Consider the following 9,876-nt stretch of genomic DNA (forward strand, 5'->3'; position numbering starts at 1 on the left):
TGCAGAAGATCAGAGGGACCTTGGAGTGCATGTCCACAGATCCCTGAAGGTTGTAGGACAGGTAGATAAGGTGTTTACGAAGGCATATGGGACACTTGCCTTTATTAGCTGAGGCATAGAATATAAGAGCAAGGAGGTTATGGTTGAACTGTATATAACACTAGTTAGGCTGCAGCTAGAATACTTCATGCAGTTCTGGTCACTACGTTACAGGAAGGATGTGATTGCACTAGAGAGGGCGCAGAGGAGATTTATGAGGATGTTGCCTGGGCTGGGGAATTTTTGCTATGAGGAAAGATTGGATAGGCTGGGGTTGTTTTCTTTGGAACAGAGGAGGCTGAGGGGAGACCTAATTGAGGTGTATAAAATTATGAGGGGCCTAGATAGAGTGGATAGGAAGGACCTATTTCCCTTTGCAGAAAGGTATTAATCAGGCAGCGTAGATTTAAAGTAATTGGTCGGAGGTTTAGAGGGGATTTGAGGAGAACTGTTTTCACCCAGAGGGTGGTGGGGGTCTGAAACTCACTGCCTGAAAGGGTAGTAGAGGCAAAAACCTTCATCACATTTAAAAAGTACTTGGATATGCACTTGAAGTGCAACAACCTACAAGGCTACGGACCAAGAGCTGGAAAGGGGGATTAGGGTGGATAGCTCTTGTCGGCTGGCACAGACAAAATGGGCCGAATGGCCTCCTTCTGTGCTGTAAATTTCTCTGATTCTATGAATCTAGTGTTCACATTTGCAGAGGTTTTCACCTTTATATTGTCTTCAATGAACAATAAAATTGGTTGAGGTATAAAAGGGGGGGCCGCAATTTCATATCATCGTTTTTCACCCGGCAGTAGTGGTTAAAATTGCCCCAAATGTATCTATTTACATTAAAGGGGAGATAAACGTCACTAACCAGTGATAGGAATAAAAACACTGGGGCGATTTTAACCTAACCCAACCCGTCAGAAAACTGACTGGATCGGGTGCATCGCTGATTCTAACCCCCGCCTGATCTTATTCTCCACTGAAGTCACTGGAGAGCAAAATTGGGCAGAGTGTTAAGCCAGCATGCCCACGATGCTGTGGGTATTCCACCTGCCAAGTTAGGTTAAAATGTAGGCCTTGAGTATTTCATGTCAGCAAATTATGAAGTTCAACAATTTCAGACCATAACCTCGGTCCCTATTTTATCACAGGGCAGCTGTTGATGATTCTGCCATTCCCATTTACACCTCTTCTAGTCTCATCTTTTGTTTCTTTACACGTCCCATTACCATCTCCTTTTGCCTTGCACCATTGTCCCTTTGGTCTTTCAATCTCTCCTGCCTTCTGCCCTATCACAGACCTTCCCTTATGTTCTTTCCCCCCTTCCCAGCTTTCCCTGCCCCTGCACCTGCTTAAACTCTATTGCATCGCTAACTTATTCCTGTTCTGACGAAAGGTCATTGACCTGAAACATTAACTCTGTTTCTCTCTCCACAGATGCTGCCCGACCTGTTGAGCATTTCCAGCATTCAAAGTCAATTATTAGCTCTAGTGTCAAATGGGCGCTATCTTATTGGCCGCCCATTTTCTGCCGTGCCTGATATTCCCGTTAATTGACTTCCATGGAAAAGAAAATCGGGCATGGTATTCCGTGGGTGGCCAATTCGATATCACTATATTACACTCTCACCAAAGTTAAAATATATCCCCCATACCTCCCGGTCTCCCGACTGCTGAGCCCTTGAATTCTAACGGGGTGTCAGTGTACATCTCCGCTCAATGTTGTGCTAACTTTCCTGTTTTTGCATTTCCTCCAGCGAACCTGATGTCAGTTTTGATTCTTTTCCAAGGAAAGTGTGGTCTTTCCAAAGGAATCGCTTGTTATATGATGGCCGTGGCTGTGGGAGACCTTTTTAATGTTATTGTGAGTCAAATCATTAAGTATCATTTCCCAGATTCATTAATGAATAACACTTACGTGTGTCATTTCAGTGCCTTCATGCAAGGGTTTAGCATTCAACTTTCAATCTGGTTCACCATGTCATTCACCTTTGACCGCTTCATAAGCATTTGTTGCCAGAAACTGAAATCAATATATTGCACTGAAAGAACGGCCGCTATGGTTATAACAAGTGTGTGTGCTTAACATTTTGATCAATGTTCCCATGTTTTTCCGCTATGAGCCCTACTATATTGTTAAAAGTATACCATGGGGCTGCCGTACCGTAACAGGATATTTTACTTTACCGGCATGGAATGCTCACCAATGGATTACCAACCTCTCAAACGCATTGCTTCCAATCCCTTTGCTGTTGCTGTTGAACTCTCTCACTGCCAGGCACATCTTAGTGGCCAGTAGATCTCGCAGATTCCTGAAGAGCCGCAGCACTGGGGAGAGCAGCAGTGATCCCGAGATGAAGAACCGAAGAACATCCATCATTCTGCTCTTCACTATCTCGGGGAGTTTTATGGTGCTGTCGGCGCCAATTACTGTAATACACATTTGTGTCGGTGTCACGGAGACAGTTACTTTCCAAGGTTCAAACTCACTTTATTTGGCAGTTAGAATTACATATTTGTTGATGTGCACGACTTCCTGTACAAATACCTGTATTTTTGCAATGACCCAGAGAAGGTTCAGAGCAGAGATCAAGAACATGCTGAAATATCCGTATACTCTCATTATTAGATTATTTTGATAATGTTTTCAACTGAAATCATACCAAAGTTTATTATCTGGTGTTTCACCTATTATGGCTTGCAACTGTCCACTTGGTTTATTAACTCCTCAAAGAATTCGAATAGCTTGTCAATGCACAATCCTTCCCTTCAGAATCTCTGGTTACTGCTGTTTAACAGGTTATTAATATCCACATACTTTGAATGCGGGAAGGCACTGTGATGTGGAACAGCAACGGAATTGGCAGGTTAAAACGATTAAGACCTTAAAAGCAGCACCTCAAGAGACACGAGCATAAAAAGGCGAATGGTATACTGGGCTTTAAGGCAAGAGGTATAGAACATAAAACAGAGATTTAGTGGTGAATCTATATCAGACGTAAGTGAGACCACAGTTGCAGTACTGGGTGCCGTTTTGTGCTCCACACTATAGGACAGATTCGAGGTAATAGAGAGGGTACAGCGAAGATTCACTGGGATGGTGCCTGGTAGCAGGAAGAACAAATAGGCAGAAGGACTTGAAAAACTTGGCTGATTGTCAATGAGAAGGGAAGTGATGACAGGCTGAATTGATAGCTGTTGAACATTATGAAGGGATGGGACAGAGTAGATAGAAACAAAGATTTATGGGCTTAGAAGTAGTGGACATAGATATAAAGATTAAATGTAAGAGCGTTAGGACAGAGAGCAGGATAAGGTTTACATAGAAACACAGAAAAATAGGAGCAGGAGCAGGCCATTCGGCCCTTCGAGCCTGCTCTGCCATTCAACACGATCGTGGCTGATCCTCTATCTCAATACCATATCCCCCCTCTCTCCCCATACACCTTGATGCCTTTTGTGTCTAGAAATCTATCTCCTTTTTAAATATATTCAGTGATGACCTCCACAGCTGTCTGTGGTAGAGAATTCCACAGGTTCACCACCCTCTGAGTGAAGAAATTTCTCCTCATCTCAGTCCTAAATGTCCTACCCCGTATCCTGAGGCTATGACCCCTCGTTCCAGACCCCTCAGCCAGGGCAAACACCCTCCCTGCATCAGGTCTGTTACACATTGGATTGTGAATCTGTGGAATGTATTGTCGAAGTTAATGATTGAAGCAGAGACTATATCAGCTTTTAAGAATAGGTTAGAGAGGAGACTTGAAGCAAATGGGAATCAAGTGATGTTGGAGTATTGCGATCAAATGTGATTAGGACTATTGCCTACTTTGATGACAAACACTGGCATGGACTGGTTGGTCCAAGCGACCAGTTTCCGTGTTGCAATTTCAAAGTCATTCAATTCCCCCCACCCCCGACCCCCTGTTTTTTTATTTGCTTTCCTTGTGCTGGCAAGGCTTGGTGCATATCTAATACCTGGCAGCTCTGAGAAGGTGAAGGTGGGCCTTCCATTGCAACAGCTGCACTCCCTGGGATGGCGCTCCAATGATTGTGTTAGCGAGGGGATCCCAGGATACTGAAACAGTGACTGTGAAGGAATGGTGATATACGCCCACGCTAGAATGGTGGGTGACCTGTAAATGATGGTGTTGCCATTCTCGCTGGTAGAAGTTGCAGGAGAGGAAGCTACTGTCGAAGTAAACTTGGTGAGTTGCTGCAGCGCATCCTATAGGTTGTACATATTGGAGCTGCAGTGTGCCAGTGATGGAGGGCTGGATACTGAGTCCAGTGGCATGGGCTCTGATCAAGCAAACTGCTATGTCCTGCATGAGGTCGAGATTCTTCAGTGGCCTTTAGCTGATATGGAGGCTTTGGGGGGTGGGTAGTGCAGATGTGAGCCACTTGGAGACACCATGATGTGGAGAGTTAGGCAATTAGAACAATACCAGATTGTAGCAGCGAGTGCTGCTCCTCTGAGATTTCAGCTGACAGAGAGCTTCACTCTGCATTTAAGCTGTGCTTGAAGTGTCCCCATGCAAAAATGTGAAAACTCTTGGCAATACTGACATGGCTAATCATACCAATCGCATGTTATTCCCTCATTAATAATTATTTGTTTTGCAAAGGCAATGATATAAACCTAGCTTCTGGAGGATCTGCATTGTTAGGTAGGTGTGCACTGCAAATGTGCAACTTAATTCATATTTCTGAGAAGCTTCTGTGCTCGTTCAGCTGATGGTGCCAGTAGCTAACGCTGGGACTCTTTGAAGCAACCATAACCATTTATATGAGCCTGGAATTCGCCTGTAATGGGTATTTCTTCCACTCGCTGTTTTCTCTTCCCCAGAAATGGGCTCTATGTGATTGACCATAAGAAAATAAGAAATAGGAGCAGGAGTAGGCCATTTGGCTCCTCGAGCCTTCTCCGCCATTTAATGAGAACATGGCTGATCTGATCTTAGGCTCACCTCCATTTCCCTGTCCGCTCCCCATAACTCATCACTCCCTTAATGTTCAAAAATCTGTCTATCTCCACCTTAAATATATTCAATGACCCAGCCTCCATAGCTCTCTGGGGCAGAGAATTCCACAGATTTACAGACCTCTGAGAGAAGAAATTCCTCCTCATCTCAGTTTTAAATGGACAACCCCTTATTTTGAAACTATGCCCCCGAGTTCTAGATTTCCCCATGAGGGGAAACACCTTCTCTGCATCTACCTCATCGAGCCCCCTCAGTATCTTATGTTTCAATAAGATCATCTCGCATTCTTCTAAACTCCAATGAGTATAGGCCTGACCTGCTCAAACTTTCTTCATAAGTCAACCCCTTCATCTCAGGAATCAACCTCGTGAACACTAATTGAAGTGTTTAAGATGATAAATGTAGTTGATAGGGTAGATAGAGTGGGTGAAGGTCATGGGTAAAAGCATGTTTGCTACTAGGCCACATCAAAGCAGCGTTTTCCATGTCGTGGAAGCCCTGAAAAAAAGTAACTTCCGTGGACTGCTTGATTGTTTCCTTGAAGCTATTCCTTGTAACTTGGAAGCAAAGAACCAGGAAAATCAACAAGTGATGGAGAACAGTGCAGTTCAGAAGCTGTACTTGGTCGTCCTGTGCAGAATGAACGTTGGAACATAGACACCAGTGGAGGCCATTCAGCCGCTCGAACCTGTTCTGTCAAGCTCTCCACTGTGCCTAAATTGTCAGATTGTTTGTCCGACATGCAGTTCTGGATGAGCAAAACATTTTCTCCAAATAAATATTGGGAACACGAAAGCCATTGTTTCCAGTCCCCACCACAAACACCGTTTCCTAGCCACTGACGCCATCCCTCTCCCTAACATCTGTCTGAGGCTGTAACATACAGTTTGCAACCTTGGTGTCATATTTGACCCTGAAATGAGCTATCGACCACATATCCGCAGCATCACTAAAACTGCCTACTTCCACCTCCGTCACATCGCCCGTCTCTGCTCCTGCCTCAGCTCACCCGCTGCTGAAACCCTCATCCATGCCTTTGTTACCTCTAGACTTGACTATTCCAACGCACTCCTGGCTGGCCTCCCACATTCCACCCTACGTAAACTTGAGGTCATCCAAAACTCAGCTGCCCATGTCCTAACTCGCACCAAGTCCCGTTCGCCCATCTCCCCTGTGCTCGCTGACCTACATTGGCTCCTGGTTAAGCAATGCCTCGATATCAAAATTCTCATCCTTGTTTTCAAATCCCTCCATGGCCTCGCCCCTCCCTATCTCTGTAATCTCCTTCAGCCCCACAACCCCCCGAGATATCTGCACTCCTCTAATTCTGCCCACTTGAACCTCCCTGATTATAATCGCTCAACCATTGGTGGCCGTGCCTGCTGTTGCCTCGGCCCTAAGCTTTGGAATTCCCTGCCTAAACCTCTCCGCCTCCCTACCTCTCTCTCCTCCTTTAAGACGCTCCTTAAAACCTACCTCTTTGACCAAGCTTTTGATCACCTGCCCTGTTGTGTATGTAACCTGTTCCACCTTAAGAGAGCTTAAGCCTGTTCCACCTTAAGAGATGTACTACTTTCTCAGGCTGCTGTAGACGTAATACCGGGGGTGAACACACCGGTATATAAGCACTGTGCAGTAATCTTGTATTCAGTATAGTCCCTAACTCCAACCAGTAAAGACCTGTTTTATTGTTACTCATTAGTCTGTGTCTTAATTAACTAAATAATTCACAGACTTAACACTGGCGACGAGTCAGGTTCTTACCCTGCAGCAGTTATTCCACGGCGGTTGAAGAGAGGTTTCAAACCACACCACCCCACTGGAAGCGACAGGCATTAGGACCCTCAAGCCTCCATCAGATTGTGAACCGGAGTAGAAGACAGGGCTGGGGGAAGACAGAGGTACAGGGCGATAGCGATCGGCAGATAAGGGCCGGGCCGCTTTGAAGTGAGGGGCGCAGCCGGGCCATCGATCGCAACCACCGATAAGGGCCGCACTCGGGCTGAAAGGGCAGCGGCTGCAGAAATTGAAGGCGCGAGAGCCGCGGTGAAAAGTGCGGGCCATCGATCGCGATCGGGAGATAAGGGCTTTGGAGTGCGAGGCGCAGCCGGGCCATCGATCGCAAGCACTGATAAGGGCCGGGCCGCTTTCAAGCGTGAGGCGCAGCCGGGCCATCGATCGCATCCGCTGATAAGGGCTGCACTCGGGCGATCGCGGCAAAGATAAGGGCCGCAATCGGGGGCTGAAGGGAGACGGCGTCGGGGGACGGGTGAAGACCGCCAAGCGCGGGAAAACGGCCATTTTGTAGGCGGAGGACGACGGCAAGAGCAGGAAGCCGCCATCTTTGATAACAAGTAAAGAAAAGAAAATCTGAGAAATTGCAAATCTACAATGCCTAAACACGGGAATATTAGTACCTTTGATAGTGACCTCGAAGATTGAGCCATATATGTTGAAAGAGTAAAAAATTATTGTAAGGCCAATAAAATTCGTGACCAAGATAAAGCTCTAACATTATTAAATTTAATGGGTGCGAAGACATACGGGCAATTGAAACACCTGTTATCACCAGATGAACCGGATGATAAGACGTTCGATGAGATTGTTACTGTCCTGGAAGATCATCTAAACCCCACGCCGCTGATGCTAGTGGAACGATTTAAATTTTACAACAGAAGGCAGCTACAGCATGAAAGCAATGCTGAATATTTGCTGGAATTGCGTAAATTAGCGAAATATTGCCAGTTTGGAACGGGACTGACAGATGCACTACGAGACAAATTTGTGTGTGGTTTATTTAAACAGGATACACAAAAGTGACTGCTCGAGGAGAATGAGCTGACGCTTGAGAAGGCGGTCACTATGGCAGCAGCACACGAAGCCGCAGCGAGAGGCACGGCAGTAATGCAGCTACGGTCACCGGAGCTCAGTGCACACAAATTGGGTGTGAGTTCTGGCAAATGTTATCGTTGTGGAAAGACAACGCATGATCAGAACCAGTGTTGGTTTAAAAACCAAGAATGCAGAACATGTGGTAGGCTTGGACATATAGCTAGAGTATGCAGGTCAGGGAAGAAGACCAGCAACAAGAAGTCACCGCAAGGGAAATACGCAAAGGTACACAAGGTGGCCGAACAGGAGTCCGATTCAGACGCTAGCAGTAACGAACTGGCTGGCTTAAGCAGTATTGAACTGGCTAGCTTAAGGGTACTCAACGTTGGTAAGGGTGCAGACCTCCAGACAATTTGGGTTACTCTTCAGATAGAAGGAGTCCAAGTAAACATGGAATTGGACACTGGATCGGCATTGTCGGTCATGAGTAAGAAAGATTACAGAAGGTTATTCCAACATATTCCCCTACAGGACACGGAGATTATATTGACAACCTACACGGGGCAGAGAGTGTACCCCATCGGGACAATAAAGGTTGCAGTGGCCAACAAGGGCGAAGGAAGTCAAATAATGGACTTATATGTGCTACCGGAGGGAGGTCCACCACTACTAGGCCGGGAGTGGTTTAGAAACATAAATATGGACTGGCATTCGCTAAAAGCCATAAAGAGTGAGAACTCGGTGCAGATAATCAGCCCAGACTCTAGAACTGATGATGGTAAGACCAACCCATGTGCAAAAGACAAAGTTTCAGCACAGAATTCCACTGAGCAACAACAACATAGTTTAACAGAGAATTCTGAGTCTGTCAAGTCTACTGATATGCACATTTTTGAGGGACACTGGGCTCGAACTCAACTCCATTTCAAACTACAACAGCAATTAGAACAAATGATTCGCCGTTTTGAGCAAGAGATGAATGAAATAAAAAAGTTCTTTGTTACAGAGTGGGAGAATCTGGAAAGGCAACAGAAGCAACTGATGGAGAAAATGGAGCAGGAGCACACCAACCATCTGCGCGAGGAGGCCGAACGAATCAAAGCTGATTCAGGTTCTGAAGGTGCGTGCCATAATCTGGTGTCAGAAGAGTTAACGGTCAGCCAACTCCTTCATATGCTGAGGGACAAGACTCTGAAATGGGAAAAACATGAACACGAGCTGCGATCTTCAAAGGAAAAGGGTTTGGAGCTCTCAAAAGTCATTGAGATGGCTGATGTGACGACACAGACTGAAACGACTGCAACAGAGCAGCCATTGGATGCCAAAAGTACGCTGACTCACGTCAATGTAGAACAACAGACCGCTGAAACAGCTGCTCCGGTAAAGGGATTGCATAGTCCGATCAATCAATCTCCAAAGGAAGTTGAAGTATTAAAATCACAAATGAGGTCACTAGTAAACGACTTGCTGAAAGCCCAGAAAAAGCTGGATGCAGAGGTACACATGAAGAAGTCTCTTCAGGAAAGGTGTCTGGATTTGGAACAAGAGCTGGCTAACGTCCAGCTGGGTATGGAGGAAATAGACGACCCTCTCACTGGTCTAGCTCAGGACGACACCGAATATTACCATGACCTGGTGGACGACACCGAATATTACGATGTCCTGTCCTGCCCAGCTTGTAACTTCAACTCCCAAAGTGCAGAAATCATGGAGGAGCACCAAAAGTCTACGGAACATCGGGAGAAGCTGGCTCTACGACGGAAACAGGAGGAAGAGAAGGAGGAACTGCGCATGCAGCTGGCAGCTGTGGCAGCTGACAATGGAGCCCAGAGAGTCTCCAAGAAGCAGAAAAGGAAAAGTAAAAACAGAAGATGACCCATCTGAACCATTATCACCTCTACCAGATCACACACGTGGTCCCTCCGAACGGAGCCAAATCAGTTCGGAAGTTCAAGCTGTTAAATCCATGATAGGACTATTGAATGAGTAACGTGAACCGACTACACCACAGAGATTGAATCTG

The 9,876-nt window shown here is 46.0% G+C and overlaps 1 pseudogene; it reads left to right on the plus strand.

Annotated features, from left to right (window-relative positions):
* The first annotated feature begins 1,861 nt into the window (after nt 1-1,861).
* LOC147095795 (uncharacterized) lies at nt 1,862-2,675 on the plus strand (annotated as a pseudogene).
* The last annotated feature ends 7,201 nt before the right edge of the window (nt 2,676-9,876 follow it).

The sequence above is a fragment of the Somniosus microcephalus genome, unplaced genomic scaffold (assembly GCF_052327205.1).
Source record: "Somniosus microcephalus isolate GS21.2 unplaced genomic scaffold, FLI_Smic_1.0 unresolved_chr1, whole genome shotgun sequence".
Lineage (NCBI taxonomy): Eukaryota > Metazoa > Chordata > Chondrichthyes > Squaliformes > Somniosidae > Somniosus > Somniosus microcephalus.